This window comes from Lithobates pipiens, unplaced genomic scaffold (assembly GCF_037356315.1).
Source record: "Lithobates pipiens isolate NorthernLeopardFrog02 unplaced genomic scaffold, aLitPip1_a1.2 Scaffold_18, whole genome shotgun sequence".
Taxonomy (NCBI): Eukaryota; Metazoa; Chordata; class Amphibia; order Anura; family Ranidae; genus Lithobates; species Lithobates pipiens.
The window spans coordinates 295,399,799-295,423,898 of record NW_027507758.1 but is presented as its reverse complement, the minus strand read 5'-3'; the positions used below and the strand labels follow the sequence as shown (position 1 = coordinate 295,423,898).

General features: G+C 44.3%; 1 protein-coding gene across 2 annotated transcripts in view; it reads left to right on the top strand.

Annotated features, from left to right (window-relative positions):
- Window positions 1-24,100, top strand: part of AFG1L (AFG1 like ATPase) — a 201,277-nt gene that overhangs the window by 131,350 nt on the left and 45,827 nt on the right. The window lies entirely within an intron of this gene.

Genomic DNA, 24,100 nt, shown 5'->3' with positions numbered 1-24,100 from the left:
GTTGTCAAACCATCGGATAAAGGGTGGTAACATCGTTATAATGACTCATACTCGTTATCAGACGATGTGCCATACTATCCTAGACAATTCATAAATGGTATAGACCCATCCCTCCCACATTTATTCAAACCTTTGCTGGTGAGCTAAGAGACCTCTCTACAGGAGCTTATTTGCAAGGTTTGATTGACCGAGATATTTTGGATTTTCTGATTCCTAAATTTCCACGTATTCCCACCTTTTACGCACTGCCCAAGACCCACACAAATGTCCATGCACACCCCGGAAGACCGATAGTCTCTGGGATCGGGTCATTGACCAATAATGCTAGAAAATTCGTGGATGCCTTCTTAAAGCCACATGTTTGTGGGTTGCCTTCATTTATATAAGATACTACAGATCTTTTAAAACAAGTCGAGGGGATCCAGGTCTCTCTAGAGGCCCTGTTCATGGCTATCGATATTGAAGTTGAAGTCCGGATGGCCAGATCCTTCCTGATGGAACAAGAACAAACATCCTGGCCCTTGAATCAATTTATTTTGCCATTTCTGCTCTTTATACTCACCAAAAACCATTTTGTCTTCAATGCTCAATATTATTTACATACTCAAAGAGTCGCTATGGGGACGTCATGTGCACCCTCATATGCCAATTTGTATCTTGGCGGTTGGGAACGAGCTATAACCTCTAAAGAGCAATTGTCTTCCTTTTTTGATCATATTTTACTCCGGTACAGATATATTGACTGTTTATTGTGTGGACGGGCACTAGGAGGATGCTCCTGGAGTTTATCCATTTACTAAACAACAACAAATTTAGCCTGCGTTTCACCTTTAGTTTTGACGATATGCAGATCCCCTTTTTGGATCTGACTATCGTCAAACGGATTAAACCATTGGAACTGATCTCTATCGTAAACCCACAGACTGCAACACCTTGTTGCATGCTTCTAGTGCCCATCCACGACCCCTTATACAGAGTATACTGCATGTGCAATTTTTGCGCTTATGAAGGAGCTTTAAGCTGGAATCAGATTTCAGAATACAAGCCAACTCTTTGAGAGACTGCCTTTTTAAAATACGAGCCATTGCATGCACTAGAATCTCATTGCTTTACCATACCCCTAAATAACAACAAGCTAATACTGTTAAACGTATAACAAGATTTTACGCTCATCACCATCAGGGAAATTGTGGGCAAACATTGGCACCTTCTTACCAGCCATCATGTGCTGAATAGACACATAAGTCCCACTCTCGATCTTGTGTTTCGGAGGGCTTCCTCACTCAGAGATTGCCACATTAGCAGCCATTAGGGGATCCCTCAACCACACGTGACCGGACCACGCGCCACTTCCCAGTGTGGCCAGTGTCCTTGTAGTATCTACTAGCCAATGGCAAAACTTTAGTCCCCCCCCGTACCTCCTCACTTTGTGGTACTATGGGGGTGATTTATCTGATGATCTGCAAATGCCATTAATTTTATGTGGCAAAACTATCTGTGAATTCCACCAGAGGATAGACCATTTATACTATTCCGGTAAAGGAAAATTAACTACCGTAGGCCATCATATAGGCTTGCACCACAAATTTGATTTAATGGCAGTGAGGTTCTTTGCTCTTGAGGTCGTCCATCTGAGCCCAAGAGGGGGAGATTGGGATAGATCTATATTGGAAAGAATGTCTCAATGCCACAACCCCCCCGGTTTGAACAAAACCAATTCATATAAACATTTCTTATGAAGGTATTTTTCCCTCTCCTCCTCCTTCCTTCTTCACCCTCCTTCTTTTTTGTTTCTCCTTTTCCCCTCCCCCTTTCTCCCCTTTCCTTTTCCCCTTTGTCCCCTCCCCTCCATACCTCATTCCCTTGGTTGTTGCAACTTATGCCCTTCTCCTGGCTCCCTGCCCTAATTTTACCATGTTCTGCCATCTGTTTGACAGGCATTTGTTGGCTGAATTTTAATCTAGAATGATCATTTTCTTTTTTGTTCTTTACAACATACTTCTATCAGTATCATCTGGTATAAGTATTCTAGTCCCCTTCTATGTAGATTAGTTGTGGATAATTTGTGTATGTGTATCTTTAAGCTTTCCAGATGATTCTGCCCAGGATGTTCGTCACTATTGTATTTACCCGTATTGGCGGGCATGTGACCTCCCTGGTAGGTGTGGCCTATCCATGACAGGTCTCCCCTTGCTTGCACTGCTGTGATTTTGGGCTCTCCGCCCATTTGACTCACACGGCGGGTGGTCTGACCTGGTGATGCCACGTGCCATCATTCCGGTGATACTAGCACCGCCATGTGGTTGGCGCCTGCCGCCTTCTGGGCTGGGGAGCTAATAAACAGGATTGTGAGCCATGCAGATGCTCTCACCCGGGGGGGAAGCTTGAGACCAACACAGGAAGGTATGTACCCAGCTGTTGCATGGCTTTGTGGGGACTTTTAAACCGTTATGCAGTTTTCTTGCCGATATGTATCTTGCATACTAACTAACCAGGCTGTAATACCACCCATGTGGATGGATACAGCAATTGCTATATAGCAAGGTCACTAAGGTGATTCACCATTGGTGTTATGAACCTAAAGTGCTCCTAGTCTCTGGTTTTCTTTCAGCCCCCTCCCCCCCCCCCGGGTATAATTGTACATCTGTATTCTGATAAGATTGGTAGGTAAATCACCACATGGCTGGACTTTTCCTCTCCTTTCTCCCTTCCTCTTCTTTTTCCCTACCCCTCTTTTCTCTTCCACCTGTGTTTCCATCTGTCTCATCCACCCTTTCTCTCTCCCTCCCCGTCCCCTATTTCCTTCCTCTTCCCCCCTTCCCTGCTTTTCCCTTCCCTATCCCCCTCTCTTAACTCAGTTTCTTTCTTACCCCTTCCACGCTTTTATGTGTTTATTGGTGATATATACAAGTCCATATACAGGTGCTGTACAGTGCTCCAGAAAACAAAATAAAGGGCAAAGTAGCAAAACACAAAACCTAGCCGTGTCACGGCCCTAGCTATACAGTCTGCAGGCCCTCACTACCAGGCTGAACAAGCCTACTGCTTGTCAGTCTCTACAAAGAACTGCTTAACAGGTTTTACCAACCTTACTCTCTTCACAGACCAACTTTGTGTGAATGTCCCAGGCAGAGAGCAAAGGCTGTCTGCTCAGGTGAGCCTAAATTAGCCTGGGGAGGAGGACCAAGACCCGAACTGGATCACAGATTCCTGAATGTGTATGAGAGGAGCCTGGGAGAGGTATAAACCCCAAACAGGACTTTTCCTGGCTCTCTCTGGGACGCTCTGCTACAATATATATATATATATATATCTATATATATATAGATATATATAGATATATATAGATATATATACAGTATATATTTCCAAAATATATAAGAAATGTAAACTTGACAAAAAAAGAGTCCACTCTCTATATACAGTGGTGTGAAAAAGTGTTTGCCCCCTTCCTCATTTCCTGTTCCTTTGCATGTTTGTCACACTTAAGTGTTTCGGAACATCAAACCAATTTAAACAATAGTCAAGGACAACACAAGTAAACACAAAATGCAATTTGTAAATGAAGGTGTTTATTATTAAAGGTGAAAAAAAATCCAAACCATCATGGCCCTGTGTGAAAAAGTGATTGCCCCCCTTGTTAAAACATACTATAACTGTGGTTGTCCACACCTGAGTTCAATTTCTCTAGCCACACCCAGGCCTGATTATTGCCACACCTGTTCACAATCAAGGCATCACTTAAATAGGAGCTGCTTGACACAGTAAGGTCCACCAGAAGATCCTTAAAAGCTACACATCATGCCGAGACCCAAAGAAATTCAGGAACAATTGAGAAAGAAAGTAATTGAGATCTATCAGTCTGGAAAGGGTTATAAAGCCATTTCCAAAGCTTTGGGAATCCAGCGAACCACAGTAAGAGCCATTATCCACAAATGGCGAAGACATGGAACAGTGGTGAACCTTCCCAGGAGTGGCCGGCCGCCCAAAATTACCCCAAGAGCGCAGCGACGACTCATCCAAGAGGTCACAAAAGACCCCACAACAACGTCCAAGGAACTGCAGGCCTCACTTGCCTCAGTTAAGGTCAGCGTTCATGCCTCCACCATCAGGAAAAGACTGGGCAAAAATGGCCTGCATGGCAGAGTTCCAAGGAGAAAACCACTGCTGAGCAAAAAGAACATCAAAGCTCGTCTCAATTTCTCCACAACACATCTTGATGATCCCCAAGACTTTTGGGACAACATTCTGTGGACCGATGAGACAAAAGTGGAACTCTTTGGAAGGTGTGTGTCCAAGTATATCTGGCATAGAAGGAACACTGCATTTCATAAAAAGAACATTATACCAACAGTAAAATATGGTGGTGGTAGTGTGATGGTCTGGGGCTGTTTTGCTGCTTCAGGACCTGGAAGACTTGCCGTGATAAAAGGAACTATGAATTGTGCTGTCTACCAAGAGATCCTGAAGGAGAATGTCCGACCATCTGTTTGTGTACTCAAGCTGAAACGAACTTGGGTTCTGCAGCAGGACAATGATCCTAAACACACCAGCAAGTCCACCACCGAATGGCTGAAGAAAAACAAAATGAAGACTTTGGAGTGGCCTAGCCAAAGTCCTGACCTGAATCCTATTGAGATGTTGTGGTATGACCTTAAAAAGGCCGTTCATGCTCGAAAACCCTCTAATGTAACTGAATTAGGACAATTCTGCAAAGATGAGTGGGCCAAAATTCCTCCAGGACGCTGTAAAAGCCTCATTGCACGTTATCGCAAACGCTTGGTTGCAGTTGTTGCTGCTAAGGGTGGCCCAACCAGTTATTAGGTTTAGGGGGCAATCACTTTTTCACACAGGGCCATGATGGTTTGGATTTTTTTCACCTTTAATAATAAACACCTTCATTTACAAATATCATTTTGTGTTTACTTGTGTTGTCCTTGACTATTGTTTAAATTGGTTTGATGTTCCGAAACACTTAAGCGTGACAAACATGCAAAGGAACAGGAAATGAGGAAGGGGGCAAACACTTTTTCACACCACTGTATAGCAGCGCATAAACACTTCCATCCAAAGTGAACAATTATTAAAATCTTCCAGTGCTCAGGAAGTGATGGTGCTTGATGAAACAGTTCTACTTGTGATATAAGGTAGAGACACAAACAGCTTCCACCACACGATACACCTCTTGTGATCCAATCAATCCCCTTTTGGGAATGCACTCACCAAATGCCTGAAAATATGAGCCTTCAATGAACCAATTTAATCACCTCCTCTTTGGCCACTGGATGTCTCTGCTATCAGTATGGGGGTCCAGTATATCTCATAAAAGGAATAAAGCATGCGAACATAGCGTGATACTGCTTTTAACCATTTATTATAAACAACCCCCAATACAAATATGCGTACCAAATGAACAATGTAACAATCGCTTAATCAATGTGTACTGTGCCTTATTCCGGGTCCAGTGTATCCGAGGAACAGCGGTCGTCTGCTGTGTACAGCAGCGGTTTACTTCCTGATACCTTGGTTTACTGGAGTGCAGAGTCTGGAAAGCACACGGCACTTCCGGTATGATTACGCTCTGACGCATTTCGTCACTTCCGACTTCGTCTGAGGGTGTCAGGGGATTGATTGGATCAATTTGTCAAGTTTACATTTTTTATATATTTTGGAAACATTATTTGGTAAAAAAGCAGCTGCTGTGGTTATACAATTGTATTATTGCTTGTTTTTTATTGATGTATTTTTATATCAATTAATAATCTGTTTATCCTGAAGTGCTGAGCAGTGTGCCATTAGGGCTGGGTTTTTACATATTTTTTAGCATGCTTTTTTAAGATGTACTGTAATATATATATATATATATATATATATATATATATATATATATATATATATATATATATTTCTATACATATATTTTATCCAGATTTAATAGTGTCTGCATAAATCCCCCATGTCTTCCGTGGGGGGAACCCTTGGTGCCTGAAATATCTGCTTGGTCATTGAGTCGCTGGTAAGCAGCTGTGCCCTTTATATTTCTTTCTGCTGTTTTGCTATACTTATTATTTATGTTCTGATAAATTACAGTGCCTTGCAAAAGTATTCACTCCCCTTGGCTTTTTACCTATTTTGTTACTTTTTTTTTTTTTACTTTTACCTCTTTCGCCCACTCTACCACCTGTGAAAGAACCACTGCATTATTGTATCTTTTTACATCCGGAGCTGCCACCCCCCTTGTTTTTTCCCCCTCCTTAGTACCGCAAACAAAATTCTCGGTTTTTTGTTTTGCCAAATAAATTTCGATATTATTTTCCTTAAAACTGCAAAATAGGTCGCAGGGAGTGCAATGGGTATCATTTGAAATTTGTATATTATCTTCGGAACTAAAATCATTTTTACCACATTTATCCGACCCAACCACGAGAGGGGACTGGATGAAATTGTATTTATCTCACTCTTAATTTCCTCTAATAGAGGAATATAATTTTTCAAATATATTTTTCTTATGGTATTCGATAGGAAAATTCCCAAATATTTAATTTTTTTACGCCAGGGGAAATAAAATTGTGCTCGTAATCTCTCCTCTTCCTGATTGCTAATATTTATGTTTAGAACTTCTGATTTACCAAGGTTGATTTTCAGATTTGATATTTGTCCAAATTCTTCAAGTGTCTTTAGCAGGTTCGGGATCGTTATCCGGGGGTTTGTAATAAAGAAGAGCACACCGTCCGCATATGCGGCTAGTTTGTGCTCCTCTTCTCCCATCCTAATCCCTTTGATATCTGAGTTGTTTCGAATTGCAGCCAGCAAAGGTTCAAGGGAAATCGCAAACAGCAGGGGTGATAATGGACACCCCTGTCTGGTGCCATTTCCCATTTGTAACAGTGTGGAAGATTCTCCATTAACCCTTACCGTCGCTTGTGGGTTCTTATATAATGCCTTGATCCAAAGTAACATCCTCGGACCCACCCCCATCTCTTCTAATGTTTCTAGCATGAGTCCCCAGTCTACCCTGCCAAAGGCTTTCTCAGCATCCATTGACAGGAATAGCCCTGGGGACCCATTATTTTTTAATGCTTGAATAAGGAGCAATGCCCTTAGTCCATTGTCCCTACCTTCTCTCTCGGGAATGAATCCGACTTGATCCGGGTGTATCAATTCTGTCATTTTTCTTTTTAATCTTGCTGCTAATACTTTGGCGTATAACTTTACGTCCGTGTTTAGCAGAGCTATCGGCCTATAATTGCCACATAGTGTATGATCTTTCTCCTCTTTCGGGATCAACGTAATCGCGGCTCGCAGTGTTTCTCTCCCCATGTCATATTCTGTGCCTATTCCATTTATATATTTGCATAATTGGGGGACTAAGATTTCCTTAAATTTTTTATAATACGAGGTCACGAACCCATCTGGGCCCGGGCTTTTCCCTGAAGCTGTATCTTTTAAAGCCTTATAAATTTCATCTTCAGTGATGGGACTATCCATATCCTCCCTATCCCCATCTATTATTCGAGGTACTTTAGCTTTATGCAAGAATTCTTTAATTTTCTCCTTTTTCCCTTTACCCTGTTCCCCTTTCTGTCCCACATTATACAGTGCTTCATAGTAATGTTTAAATACTTCCGCTATTTCCCTAGCGGTATATGCCATTTTACCTTTCTTATCCTTTATTTTGTCTATGAAATTAAACCCTCTCTTACTTTTCACCTGTCTCGCTAGGCTTTTTCCTATTTTGTTTTCCCCATAGTACCTTTCTCTAGCTCTCCCTATTAATGCCCTTCTGGCTTCCTCGTCATAAATATCTTTAAGTTCCTCTCTCTTATTAATCAGTCGGTGGAATATCTCTTGTTGTCGACCCCCTTGCTTTTTGTGCTCCTGTTCCAGTCTGTGGACCTCTCTCATCAACTTCTCCTTTTCTTCTTTTCTTTCCTTTTTTTTTTTCCGGTCCCTATGGAGATGAGGACACCCCTAACATACGCTTTATGGCCCTCCCAGAGGGCGGCACCCGACACCTCCCCTGTGCCATTTGTCATAAAGTAAAATTCTATTTCTTTCTGTATCGTTTCTGCCGTTTTCTTATCCCATAGGAGATCCTCATTTAGCCTCCAGGTAAACGGGTGTCTCTGTATCCCGGGTATCCTCATCTTCATTGCCACCGGACAGTGGTCTGAAAAGGTTGCTATTTCTATTTTTGTTTCCATAACAAACTCTAATAATCTGTGTTCAACCAATATATAGTCCAGCCTGGAGTACGTCCCGTGCACTGGGGAATAAAACGTGTAGTCTTTTATTTTTTCATGCTGTGTCCTCCAAACATCTATCAGTTGGCTCCGTCTCAACCGGAGCCTAACATTTTTTAAACTCTTCACACTCTTCCCCTTTACACTTGACGTACTGTCATATGCCGGATCCATACAGAAATTCATGTCCCCTGCCATTATTACATCTCCTTTTTTAAACTCCGCGAGTCTTCCTAGTATTTGTATCATGTATCTCTCTGGGTTTTTATTTGGACAATATATATTGGCTAGAGTGATATTTCGATCCCCTATATTCCCATTCAAGAACAAATATCACCCCTCTGGGTCAATCAGCCTATCGGACACCTTGAATTTTATACCTTTCTCAAACCCAATTGCCACTCCCTTAGCCCTCCTAATTGGCGAATCTCCGTAAATCCAATTTGGGTAGTTTTCGGAGTACAGTTTCACGTTTGTGTCTTGCGTTAAATGAGTCTCTTGTAGAAATACTACTTCTGCTTTATATTGTTGTAATTCTTTTAAAAGTTTGAATCTCTTATCTGGAGAATTCAAACCCTTTACATTATATGACACAAACTTTATCTCTGTCATCCGATCCTACCCTGGGAAAGTTTATTCTGCGCCCTTTGACATGCCATTGAACCCCCTCTTATCTCTCTTTCCTTCCTTTTTTCCTTTACATTCCCTCTTCCCCTCACCTGCCAGGAACATTTCCCCCCCCGCCTCCCCCTCAATCCCTCCCTCCACAGGGGGGTAACACAGTCAGACAGAGACGGAAAGGAGTGAGAGGACCTAGACCCTCTGTACTTTAAACACAGCCTCCAGGGTCCGGGCTCTGGATAACCAGAATTACCAGAATTACCACTTTCTCCCTTCCGATCCTCTGCAGTATTATTTATTTTAAGCGGTCCCTGGGCTGGGGGTTTCTCTTGTGCTGTCACCACCACTCCTCAGTTTGCAGACTTTTCAAACCATAGTTACAGGAGCTCAGATGAGATGTAATACTGTCCCTTTAATTAATTTCAGCAGCCCACAGGGGGGTAACACAGCCAGATAGAAACAAAAAGGAGTGAGAGGACCTAGACCCACTGCACTTTAAACACAGCCTCCTGGGTCCAGACTCTGAGTTACCACTTTCTCCCTTCCAGACCTCTGAAATATTCTTTATCCTCTCTCAGTACACTGTCTGACCCAATGTTGTGTTTATTTGCATATGCATTCAGTCACATTAAAGCAGCTGCCAATTGAAAAGATCTGACCTTATCTTCCCTCTGAATCATTCTCTGAGAGGGGGATGCTCCTCCTCGGGGATCAGGAGTGGGTTCGAGGGGGGGTCCGGGGGAGGCTCCGCTGTCTCCGAAAGAGTCTCCTTCTTTCAGTCCGCCTGAGTGTTGGTCTTGGTCGTTCCGTTCGTGCCGCTGTTTCCTCCAATCGTTCCCAACCTGCTAGCTGAGTGGCATGCGGATAAACGAACGGGCCGGCCAGCCACCTGGAAGTCACTATTGGCGGTTACTCGAGCGGGAGGGACGGAGGTGGGGGTCGGCGAGGATGATCAGCCTTCACTCCGGAGCAGCGCACTCTCTCCCTGCGCTCGTCTCCGGCATACACCTCGGGGCCTCCTCCATCGCTCACGAGGACGCCGCAGTCAAGCCCCTCCCCTCTCCTCTCTCACATCCGCTCTAACATCCTCCCCACAATCCCCCTATTTTGTTACTTTACAGCCTTTAGTTCAATTTTTTTTAATCTGAATTATATGTGATGGATCACAATGCAATAGTCTAAGTTGGTGAAGAAAAATTAGAAAAATATATATATATAAAACTATTTTTCAGAAATAAAAAAATAATTGGCATGTGCGTATGTATTCACCCCCTTTGTTAAGAAGCCCATAAAAATCTTGTGGAACCAATTACATTCAGAAGTCATATAATTAGTGAAATTATTTCCACCTGTATGCAATCTAAGTGTCACATGATATATACCTTTTGAAAGGCCCCATAGGCTGCAACACCTGAGCAAGAGGCACCACTAACCAAACACTGCCATGAAGACTAAGAAACTCTCCAAACAAGTAAGGGACAATGTTGTTGAGAAGTACAAGTTAGGGTTAAGTTATAAAAAAAAATCAACATTTTTGATGATCCCTAGGAGCACCATCAAATCTATCATAACCAAATGGAAAGAACCTGGCACAACAGCAAACCTGCCAAGAGATGGCTGCACAGCAAAACTCATGGACCGGGCAAGGAGGGCATTATTCAGAGAGGCAGCACAGAGACCTAAGGTAACACAGCAGGAGTGGAGTAGTTCTACAGCAGAGACAGGAGTATCTGTACATAGGACGACAATAAGCCGTACACTCCATAGAGTTGGGCCAGAAGAAAGCCATTTCTTTCAGCAAAAAATAAAATGGCACATTTTGAGTTTATGCGAAAAGGCATGTAGGAGACTCCCAAAATGTATGGAGGAAGGTGCTCTGGTCTGATGAGACTAACATTTTATTTTTTGCCCATCAAAGAAAACGCCATGTCTGGTACAAACCCAACACATCACATCACCCAAAGAAAACCATCCCCACAGTGAAACATGTTGGTGGCAGCATCATGCTGTGGGGATGTTTTTCAGCAGTCAGGACTGGGAAACTGGTCAGAGTTGAGGGAAAGATGTATGACCCTTATGTCAGGAAATTGATTGCCACTCTCCTACCGGACCTGTCCTCGATGGAAACCATCATAGACGCAATTCATCGAACATGCTGCTAAGCAAAGCGAGACACCTGGGTCAACTCCCAGCACCTTATTCGAAACTTCAGTTGTTTGCTGACATCTCTGCCTTTACACGTCAGCAAAGGCGACAGCTGAGCACTATCACTAAACCTCTCAACAATCACAAAATCCCCTATCAATGGGGGTTCTCGACTAAACTAATAGTTAATAAAAACGGGGTGAAACACAACATCACTACTGTAGGAGAGGGAATCCAACTACTCCGCACCTGGGGAATCATTCCTGAAGAAGCACCCCAGCCCAGCCTGCACAACCATCCTAGCGCCCACAGCACTAGCAACAACCGCATTACTACTCCTACAACTTGAACGCCAGATTAGTGGTACATACTTATCCAAGTGAACTCTACTGTACCTTGCTTTGTCTCAGTGCCTGCCCGTTGCTGACAGCACACAAACTTTTACCCTCACGACCACCAGCAGTCCTAAATTCACTGCTGATCCTAACCTTCTCACCCCCATTTTTGCTCCTACCTGCAATACTTTCTCTTAACCCCACTTCTTTTCTTGTACCTTTTTCGCTTCTGAGAACGCAGGAATCACCCTATATCGGAACTTTAACCTCACCAACCTCAAGATCAAGGGAACCACCAGGAAACTTTACAACACCTCTTTGAAAGTCACGTCTATCACCGCTGACTGTAAGTGTCATTTTCTTTACACTATTCACACAAACCTATATACAGGATGCCAAAATTCCTTTCTCTCAACGCCAAAGGCTTAAATCATCTAGCTAAGAGAAAATCTATGTGGCGCACCGCACTTGACTCTTAACAGTGAAGTGGTATGTATCCAAGAGACTCATTTTATGATCACAGCAGAACCCCAATGCTCAAACATCCACTTCCCTCACGTATTCAAAGCCTCTGGGCCACAAAAGAAAAATGGTGTGCTGATAGCCATTAAAAAAATCAGTTTAGTTTACCTTGCATGACAGCATGGTAGACGCGGAAGGAAGATTTCTGGCCCTAGACTGCACCTTGAATAACGTAAGATACACGCTAGTGAACATATACGCTCCCAATTCAGACCAGATCAAATTCTTGAAAAAATTGATGACAAAGATTGACTCTTTCCGACATGGTCATCTCATTCTCTGTGGTGATTTTAACCTGGTACCGGATATTTCCATGGACACATCGTCCCACAAGTCTAGACGATCTTCACCATTAGGTACTTTCACCAGAATCAAAGACTTATACGATGTCTGGAGATGCCACCACCCTACTGAACGTGACTACTAATTTTTCTCCCACCGCCACAATTCCTATACAAGGATTGATCTCTTCTTAGTGGACAAATGGCTGCTACCCAACATATTAGATTGCCAGATCTCCACTATAACATGGTCAGATCATGCGCCCATCACTATAAAAACGACAGACACCCCATCCAAAGCTCACTCACCAATTTGGAGAACTAATGCTCAGATCCTTCATTCTCCAGAGCACTCGGCCTTTATCCAAGGGAAACTAGAAGATTTTTTCAAACGAAATGAGGGGACTGTATCCAATGTAACTACCTTGTGGAATGCCCACTAAGCATTCATAAGAGGGATTATGATACAGATATGTGCAAGGGAAAGGAGAATGAAGACTCAGCATCTAGACACTATCACCTCTAGTATTAAGAAACTAGAAGAGAACAACCAATCTAAACCAGATCCCCTACTAAAAGGCGAACTGACTCTCCTTAAACAAGAATTAAGATCTTACCTCCTAGACACCTACGAAAAAGCTCAATTACACTTTAGAGCCACACACTACTCTACTGGCAACAGCAGGGAAAGCCATGGCCAACAAAATTAAAGGTTACTATGCCATATCAGATGGATTTAGTCTTTCATTATGATACATTGTAGAATTTGAAAGACAATTATGACATCATACAACCCACTACCCACCAAATAGAGGCATTCCTTGCAGAAATAGGCCTCCCCAAACTGACTCCCAATCATATCAGCACTAACACCTAACAAATCTCCTGGACCAGATGGTCTCACAGGCGAATACTACAAAAGGTTTAGCAATATACTCACACCCTACCTGACTAAAGTCTATAATGATGCTGCCTCCTCCTCCTCCTTTCCTCAAGAAATGTTAAGTGCAGTAATCACCACAATAACAATTCCGGGGAAGGAACCTACCTTTCCACATATTTTTCGACCCATATCGCTTCTAAACCTTGATACTAAATTATATGCAAAACCCATTGCCACACGATTATTAAACCTCATGCCCACGTTGATCCATAAAGATCAATCAGGTTTCACCCTGGGAAGACAAACTTTTGATGCCACACACAGACTAATCAACTTGATACACACAGCTGAGACATCTCGAACGCCTTCTCTGCTCCTTTCCTTGAATGCAGAGAAGGTGTTCGATAGAATCAACTGGTCATACCTTAAGGCAACCTTCTGAAAATTTGGTTTCCACAGACCTATCCTGTCAACCATCCTTGCATTGTATTCTACACCAAATGCCCAAGTGTTTACTTCCGGAATGCTATCCAAACCCTTTAATATCAGCAATGGCACCTGTCAAGGCTGCCCACTTTCACCACTTATTTTTAATCTGCTAATGGAACAACTAACTGAACATATCAGAAAAAACTTATCAGTCACTGGTATTAAAGTAGGTTCCTCTGAGCACAAAATTAACCTATTTGCGGACAACGTGGTCATCATGATCACCAACCCCCTTTCCTCCCTGGCTTCGGTACAGCAATTGTTACACAGATTTAGTATCATATCATATTATAAAGTAAATGAGCATAAGTCTTATATCCTGGACTTGGAGCTTGACGCAGTCACTAGCAATTTACTTAGGAACAAATTCCCATATCTATGGGCAGACGAAGGAATCTCATACTTGGGTATTACACTCACCAAATCCTCAAAAGGGCTCTTCGTAGCAAACTACATCAAGCTCAAACAAATGCTTCTTATGCCACGTACACACGATCACCCTATTATCCGGCAGACTTAGTCCAGCAGACAACAACCCGCCAGACTTTGCAGCGGAGGTCCGCCGGACTTTTGGAACGAGCAGACCTGCACACACACACCCACACACGACCAGACTTTTCCGGCAGACAATCCGCCAGACTATGGACTTTTGAAATGAACGGACTTGCCCGCACACGGAGTAAAGTGCGTTAATTTTGAACATGGCTCCAGGTAGACGGAACTAGAGAAGGTCTTGTAGTTGTCGCCTTCTTCTTCTTCTTCTCTTCTGCTTCTTCCTTCTGATGTTGACACAACGCTCTCTCCAGCCTTAATGGCAGGGATTCGTTGTGCGGTGACTTATATAGGGATAAGGGGCAGGGTCACCGGGTGCTGTCACATGGTGACCCCGCCCCTTATGTCACAGTCCCAGCATCCTCTGGGACTGTGAGATCATAAGGGGCCGGGGTCACCTTGTGACATCACCCCGTGACTCTGCCCCTTATCCCTATATAAGTCGCCACACAACATGTTCCTGCTATTAAGGCTGGAGAGAGCGTCGTGTCAACATCGGAAGGAAGAAGAAGGCAGCGACAAGACCGGGCCAACGCTAGTTAAAGAGCTGGAAGAAGAAAGCGGAGGCCTGGCAAGAAGAACCGAAGAGCGGGACAAGACCCCCGAAGTCGGACGAAGATCCCCGGACGGCGGCCGCGACGAAGAAGAAAGCCAGGCTCCTCCACTAGTAAAAGAGCTAACAAAAGAGTAGAAGATAGTGGAGGAGTCCGGCGAGAAGACCCCATGAAGACGGAAGAAGATCCCCGGAGCTGTCTAATAAAGTACTTTAAAAACCTGTGTTGTGTTTTTTTATGTACACTTTTTTCCCCAGGTGAATGGGTAGGGGTACATCGTACCCTATACTCATTCACATAGGGTAGGGGGCCGGAATCTGGGGGCCCCCTTATTAACGGGGGCTCCTGGATTTGGATAAGCCCCCCGCCCGCAGACCCCGACAACCAACGGCCAGGGTTGTCGGGAAGAGGCCCTTGTCCTCATCAACATCGGGACAAGGTGCTTTGGGGTGGGGGGGCTGCGGGGTCCCCCCTTCCCCACAGCACCCCCCATGTTGAGGGCATGTGGCCCGGGTACAGCTCAGGAGAGGGGGCCGCTCGCTCGTCCCCACCCCCTTTACTGACTGGCCAGGCTGTGTGCTCGGATAAGGGTCTGCTATGGACTTTTGGGGGACCCCATCGCGTTTTTTCGGCGTAGGGGTTCCTGTTTAAATCCATACCAGGTGACAGCGCTAGCGGGTGTCAATCTCGCTGATGGAGACGGCGACATTGACTTCCTTCGCTAGTTCCGTCTACCTGGAGCCACGTTCAAAATTAACGGACTTTACTCCGTGTGTGGGCAAGTCCGTTCATTTCAAAAGTCCAGTGGACTAGCACACAGACTGGTGGAAGACAATTTTGAATCAAGACTTCTTTCAAAGTCCACCAGACTTTTGAGAAGAAAAAGTCTGCCGAAGCCCACACATGGGTGAATTGTCCGCCGGAAAGTCTGATCTTGTGTGCGCGGCATTAGAGAAACAGGGAATCTATCCAAGCATGAATTCTCATGGTCAGGAAGGCTCGAAGAATTCAAAATGCTGATGCTCCCCAAACTTTTATATATCTTCAGAACTATGCCGCTTCCTCTATCTAACTCTTACATTCACTCACTTCAGTCTATAATATCACATTACATATGGCAAGGGAAAAAACCCAGAAGTAAACACAGTGTCCTCATTAAACACAGGACTAGAGGAGGTATGGGCTACATCGACCTAAAGGACTACTATTTAGCCACAATCCTAACACAACTAAAAGATTGGCTAACGGCCGAAACCACGACCCTCTGGGGAGACATAGAGAACACTCTAACACCAGGTAACAATATTAGGGACTGGCTATTTAGCTCTCTCACCAACCACATATACATCAACCATTACCCTCCTACCATTAGAGCTTCTGTTAAAGCCTGGAGGACTTTACAGAATCTCAAATGGCCACACCTACTGACCAAAACAGTCCATATCCCACTGACTACACTCACGCATCTCTCCCCAGACTTATGCGTACCCACCTGGTTAGCCTCACAGACATCCCATGTAACGGCTCTTTGCTCCGTGATATGTGACAAGTCCTTCCCACAAATACAGAAAGAACTTGACGCACCCACGACAGATTACTTCACTTACCTCAGACTAAGATCCTGCTTGACAGCACACCCCCACTTGGAAATGACACTCCTTATAAAGGTTTGGAACTACCTTTTTACAGCCAATACACACTCTAAAGGTACTTCCTTATTTTACTCCGCACTACAAGAGAAAACCAGATTTCAAAAATCTAAACCCATAACTGACTGGGAGCATGATCTCCATGAACAGTTCACCGACCTACAGTGGCAGACAGCTATTAATGCAACTTACAAAGGCACTAACTGCACCTCACTTTGGGAAGTGGCACATAAAACCACAATGAAATGGTATTTAACGCCCCTTAGGATAGCGAAATTTCATGCATCAACCTTCATATTCGAGTTTTTGGATAGTATTTTTCTACCGTTGATTTTGTTGGAGAGGGTGCAAAAAAATAGGTTCTCTCCTACACATCATGTGGACTTGCCCATCCATTAAGCAATTATGGATGGATATAGAGCTTCTCCTACAAAACATATTGCAATTACCCAGAGCATTAACGCCCCAACTTGCCATTCTAAGTTTAACCATAGAGACGATCCCTCCCAAACTCAGGCTCATCACCTCCCATATACTCCTAGCAATTCAATTACTCATAGCCAGGAAATGGAAATCTCCAGAGACCCCAAGCAGCTCAGAAGTCATTTCACTAATACACAACCACTATCTTTATGAACTAGTCTTCTCGAGAAGCAAACCTTCCTTCCCCAAGATACAAGAGCTTTGGCTACCCTGGGTACAATGGTATAATAAACAACACCCATAATTTCTTCAAAGAGTACTAAATGATAATTTTCTGCACTCCTGTGTTCTCCTTCTTACCTTCATTCTCCTCTCCTATCCCCTTTCTCTCAACCTTAACTCTCTCTCTCTCTACCTCCCCATCCTTCTCCTACCCAATCCAACTAGCTTCTCCTTTCCTCCCTTCCTTCCTCCCTTCCCACCTTTCCCTTCCACTCCCCACCCCATTTCCTACCTCCTACCCCCTCCTTCATATCCGAGTTTTTGGATAGTATTTTTCTATCGTTGATTTTCACTGGTTACTCTCAATTGTTAACTTCCAGTTGTATCATAATAACCATTTGTCGAGTTCTCGACAAGTTGCTGTTTCACTAGACTTATTGTACAATCTATTGCTGTTCTGTACTGTCCTTTATGCATACACTTCATATTGTATTGTAAAAATTCAATAAACAATATTTGGAAAAAAAACAATCCATGTTAATTCCAGGTTGTGAGGCAAGAAAACACGAAAAATGCCAAGGGGGTGAATACTTTTGCAAGGCACTGTATATTTCCTTATGATTGCTGATCTATACTATCAATTTTATAGATTTATCCTCCTGAAGAAGCGATCCTTTGATCATGAAACTGTTGAGGACTGTATAAATCTGTGAAAATACTTCTTAACCGGTTATCAGCCTGAAAGTCTACAAGTATTGTATTGCTGTATTGACCTTCCTCTGCTGCTTTAATAATCAATATTGTGATTGATGTTTTTATATGTAATAAATGAATATTTTATGATAATCAAACTTTGTGGTTGGTGCCCAGATAGTCCATTTTTTCAGAGGCTATAGTTGACAGCCTAAGCAACTGTCCCTATCTCTCTCCTTATATATAAAGATCTGTACTGTGAATGATATGGGCTTGAGGGGATGATTTGTATTGGGAACAGGGGGGTAATTTTGTTTGTACTCTGTAAAATGGCCTGTGCTTTCTGCGGAATGTATCCAAACTGAAGGCAGAATCTAATGCAGCTGCGAATAGTAACCAATCGGCTCATAGCTTTCATTTTCAAACTCAAGACAGTTTCCTATGAATGAATGCCTGCAAGTACCATCAGCCATTGCGGCTTGTAGTTTTCAGTGAGCTGCGAGGGTGCTGGTGAGCATCCTCATAGCCCATTGCAACTCCTGCTCCCAGGTAACTCAGCTATCCTGCGAGTCTGCAGAAGCAGGGCATTGCACCCGTGATCTGTTGATGTAGAAAAAAAAAATCCAAGTGTCAGATGTGCTGGGCATGCCACTGCTGCCAGTTCAACATATCTTCACATCTAATATCCAGAGAAACCCATCTTTGCACAACTGAAGGCTCTCTGATATATCTATCTTGACATTGATACCAGAGTATTTTTTTGCTTATACTAACTTTAAATTTGAGCAGTTGAATACATTAAAGAATTTACATTGCTGGCTGACCCTTATGTTTGAAATATTTCTATTAAAATTAGGTAGCATTTGTTCGTAAGTCACACTGAACAGTGTTTGAAAGAGTCAGAGTATTATAGCAAATGAGATAATTACAGATGATTGTGCTTCAGATATGGGTCACATACAGACACTGCTGTAGCACAGCACAGAACAACACACGAAAGCTTTGCTTTTCTATTGGGAGATTCTTTTAGAAACTATTTACTGCTAATACTTGCATGAAGGTTAGAAAGGTTGATGAAGTGATACCAAGTTCTCTTGATGTCAGAATGTAATTACCATTGATTCATAAAACTGTCGCAGAGAAGACCTGTGGTTTATTAATCTACTGAGCAGCAGACAAGCTGACAAATAAAGAATACATCATTTTAAGTCTTGTTGCTTTTGAATTATAGCCAATTACCCCTGAGGTCATGACCAATTCCTACCTGGATTCCTTGACATTATTTATTGAAGAGAGGGGGAGGGTCTAAATTGGAATAATGGTAAGCCTCAGAATCTGTAAATGTCTATGTAATTTTTAGGGTTTTCTTTTTTCAGTTAGGGAATGCCTTGCCATCAGTAATTAATACCATTCTTTTTTATTAAATCTGATTCATCTTCATCCTATAGTTTTTTTTTTTATTCCTAGTGTACATGCTACACAGAATAATTTGAGGGTGTACATTTGATGCTTTGATTTGGATCATAGAGATTTTGTTTTGAGTCTTTGATTTTTAAGTAGGTTTTATTTTTAATTGTCAGTCATTTTACATTTGTATTCTAGGCAATGCCAGGTTTTGGATGCAGCATGTGAGACAGTTACACTCTGTGGTTAGTGTAAGTCAGTGCTCACTGATATTTTGCTTTTACGTTTTACTACACTCACTTTAGATTTCCCATAAAGTAACAGTATATTTTCACTGGTCAGCTAATACAGACTAGTGTCCTGCACAAGATCTTGGAGGATCTGCAGGTTGCCCAACAAGAGGGGATTGCAGCTGACAAGTAACAACTGTTTGCAAGATGTGGTACACAACTCCTGTAGCCTGATTCAGGTTTTTGGTTAGTTTTGCTTATTTTTATTATATTTTTATTATACAGGATTTAAATAGCACCAACAATTTGCGCAGCGCTTTACAACATGCGGGCAGACAGTACAGTTACAATACAATTCAATTCAGGAGGAATCGGAGGGCCCTGCTCGTTAGAGCTTACAATCTAGAAGGGAGGGTCAAGTGGAACAAAAGGTAATAGCTGAGGGGGGTGATCAGATGGAGAAAATGAAAATACAGTTGTTAGGTGTGGGTAGGATAGGCTTCTCTGAAGAGGAGGGTTTTTTGGGGATTGTCTAAAAGCTAATAGAGTAGGAGATAATTGGACAGATTGGGGTAAGGAGTTCCACAGGATTGGAAAAGTCCTGGAGGCGAGCATGGGAGGAGGAGGTGATGGAGCTAGAGAGCAGGAGGTCTTGATAAGAAGGAAGAGAGCGATTAGGTTGATATTTTGAGATGAGGTCAGTGATGTAGCTGGTGGCAGAGTTCTGGATGGCTTTGTAAGTAGTTAGCATTTTGAATTTAATTCATTGGGTGAGCAGAAGCCAGTGGAGGGACTGACAGAGTCAAGTAGCAGACACAGAGCGATTGGTAAGGTGGTTGAGGAGAGAGGAGTTGCTGTAGTCGAGGCGAGAGATGACTAGAGAGTGAATTAAGAGCTTTGTTGTGTCATTAGTTAGAAAGGGGTGTATTTTGGAGAGGTTACGGAGGTTGAGGCGGCAAAATTTGGACAGTGATTGGATGTGGGGAGAGTTCAGAATCCAGGACTACACCTTGGACCTTGGCATGCAGAGATGGGCTTATAGTTGTGCCATCAATTTCGGCAGCGAGATCAGAAGAAGCACGTGGGGGAGGAAAAATTATAAGTTTGGTTTTGGATAGATTAAGTTTGATTAAGTGGTGTGACATTCAGACTGATATATCTGATAGTAAATTAGTGATACGTGAGGAGACTGAAGGAGTGAGCTGAGGGGTAAAGAATACGATTTGGGTGTCGCCAGCATAGAGATGGTATTGGAAGCCATGGAAGGCTATCAGCTGACCCAGGGAGGAGGTATGGATTGAAAGTGGGAGGTGTCCAAGAACAGAACCTTGGGGAGACCGCCAGCAGAGAAAGGAGTAGAGGAGGAAGTAGGATTGTAAGTAACGCTAAAGGTGTGGCTGGATAAGTTGGAAGAGAACCAGCGAAAAAGTACAGTCATGGAGACCAAAGACATGGAGTTTTTTGAGGAGGAGGGGGTGGTCAACCATATCAAAGGCAGCAGAGAGGTCCAGGAGTAGGAGTACAGAATAATGTCCATTGGTTTTGGCCATTAGTAGATCGTTTGTTAGTTTTAGGAGAGCAGTTTCTGTGGAGTGTTGAGGATGAAATCCAGACTAAGGCGGCGTACACACGCGGGGACTGTCTGCCGAAACTAAGTTCGTCAAACAGTCCGCTCAAACTTTTGAATGAACGAACACGCCCACACACGGCACTTTTTGAGCGGACAAATACGGCAAACTTTGTTCGTCGTACTAAGTCCGCGCAACTTTTGAAATGAGCGGACTCGCCCACACACGAGGCAACAGTCCGCTCATTTCGAGCGCGTGTGCAGGTAGGCGGGGCCCGCGACGGAGACGTCGCGGGCTCCGCCGCCTGGAATGGACTTAAAGGGGAACCCCAACGCCGAAAAAAATCGGCGTGGGGGTCCCCCCAAAGTCCACAACAGACCCTTGTCCGAGCACGCTACCCGGCCGGCCAGGAAAGGGGGGCGAGCGAGCGCGCCCCCCCCTCCTGAGCCGTACCAGGCCGCGTGCCCTCAACATGGGGGGTGCCTTGGGGAAGGGGGGGGCGCGCGGCCCCCCCACCCCAAAGCACCTTGTCCCCATGTTGATGAGGACAAGGGCCTCTTCCCGACAACCCTGGCCGTTGGTTGTCGGGGTCTGCGGGCGGGGGGCTTATCGGAATCCGGGAGCCTCCTTTAATAAGGGGGCCCCCGGATACCGGCCCCCCACCCTATGTGAATGAGTATGGGGTACAATGTACCCCTACCCATTCACCTGTAAAATAAAAGTACCCAAAAAAAAAACACAACACACGAGATAAAATATTTTATTGCACAGCTCCGGGGTCTTCCGTCTTCGGGGGTCTTCTCGCCGGACTCCTCCGCTATCTTCTTGTAGCTCTTTTGCTAGCGGAGGAGTCCGGCTTTCTTCCTCCCCGCCGCCGGCCTCTTCTCCCGACTTCGGGGGTCTTGTCCCCCTCTTCGGTTCTTCTGCCGGGCCACCGCGCCTTCTTATAGCTCTTTTGCAGGCGGTGGCCCGGTCTTCTGTCGCCGCTGTCGCCGCCGCCTTCCGTTCTTCTTCTTCTTCTTGTTCTTCTTGTTCTTCTCCAAGAGATGTTGACACGTCGCTCTCTCCGGCCGGAATGGCAGAGCCGCGCTGAGCGGCCACTTATATAGTGACAATGGGGCGGTGTCACATGGTATATGTCACATGGGTTGGTCACATGGGTTGATGTCACATGGGGACTATGACATCGTAAGGGGGCGGGGTCACCATGTGACCAACCCATGTGACATATACCATGTGACACCGCCCCATTGTCACTATATAAGTGGCCGCTCAGTGCGACTCTGGCATTCCGGCCGGAGAGAGCGACGTGTCAACATCTCCTGGAGAAGAACAAGAAGAAGAAGAAGAACGGAAGGCGGCGGCGACAGCGGCGACAGAAGACCGGGCCACCGCCTGCAAAAGAGCTATAAGAAGGCGCGGTGGCCCGGCAGAAGAACCGAAGAGGGGGACAAGACCCCCGAAGTCGGGAGAAGAGGCCGGCGGCGGGGAGGAAGAAAGCCGGACTCCTCCGCTAGCAAAAGAGCTACAAGAAGATAGCGGAGGAGTCCGGCGAGAAGACCCCCGAAGACGGAAGACCCCCGGAGCTGTGCAATAAAATATTTTATCTCGTGTGTTGTGTTTTTTTTTTGGGTACTTTTATTTTACAGGTGAATGGGTAGGGGTACATTGTACCCCATACTCATTCACATAGGGTGGGGGGCCGGTATCCGGGGGCCCCCTTATTAAAGGGGGCTCCCGGATTCCGATAAGCCCCCCGCCCGCAGACCCCGACAACCAACGGCCAGGGTTGTCGGGAAGAGGCCCTTGTCCTCATCAACATGGGGACAAGGTGCTTTGGGGTGGGGGGGCCGCGCGGCCCCCCCTTCCCCAAGGCACCCCCCATGTTGAGGGCACGCGGCCTGGTACGGCTCAGGAGGGGGGGCGCGCTCGCTCGCCCCCCTTTCCTGGCCGGCCGGGTAGCGTGCTCGGACAAGGGTCTGTTGCGGGCTCCGCCGCCTGGAATGGACTTAAAGGGGAACCCCAACGCCGAAAAAAAATCGGCGTGGGGGTCCCCCCAAAGTCCACAACAGACCCTTGTCCGAGCACGCTACCCCGCCTACCTGCACACGCGCTCGAAATGAGCAGACTTCCCTCCGAGCGGGAACAGTTTGCTCATTTCGAAAGTAGCCTACACACGGGCGGACTGTTCGCTCAAACCAAGTTTCAGCGGACAGTTTTTCGGAATTTCCGAAAAACTTTGTTCGTCAAACTGTCCGCTGAAACTGTCCGCTGAAGCCCCACACACGAGCGGACTGTCCGCTGAAACACTGTTCAGCGGACAAAGTTGAGCCAACAGTCCGCCCGTGTGTACGCGGCCTAAAGGGATCAAAAAGGCTATTATCAGCAAGGTGGTCACTCAGTCGATTGTAGACCAGACGTTCAAGAAGTTTGGATAAAAAGAGGAGCAAGGAGATGGGGCGTAGGTTGTTAGGATTGGATGGGTCTAGTGAGGCCTTTTTAGACATGGGGCTGACAAGTTCCATGCTTTAGATACATGACATAAATGAAAACCTTCACAGATACATATATTATCTAGGTCTTTGAAAAATTATAGTAGTAGTCAGTCACATTTAACTGAACCAGTTTTGTAATATAAATAGGTTTCACCACTCATCCAAGCACATCAGTTATATTGCGGGTCAGAAACATACATTATCCATGTTTACTAAAGAGTAACTCCACTTTTTCTGAGAAAAACATTTCTCTCTGGGTGATTTATGTACATTGCTGGGATTTTAACAAACTTTGTTGTAATTTCCTACCTTATGATTATTCTGAAGAAATAGCTGTTTTTGTGTGTCCATGTGAAAAGTCAATCTGAATAGTGATCAGCTGCTGTATTTAAAGAGTTCTAATGATAAAAGTGGCAGGGTTTGAATCCCTTTAGATGTGATTTCACCTTTGGAAGTATCTCACCAAGACTGAAATATTTGTTAAAGAGGATGCCCAAAATCTGATTTGTATCTTTGTGCAGACTTCTGGGAAAATCAATGAGACAATCACACAAGCAGGAAATAACATTTTTCGGGGGCCGTTCTGTACACCTTTTTTGTACATAATTCCTCCAGGTTGCCATGTTGTATTGTATTTTATAGAAAATTACAGTGCAGCAGATTGAAAATGAAAGGTATTTTTTTTAATAATGTTTTACAAAATGCCTTGTGTTACAATTGTATATGCTATATTATTTTTTTATAATAGCGATCATTTTTTTTCCCACAAAAGTGTAGTTACCCTCTAAACT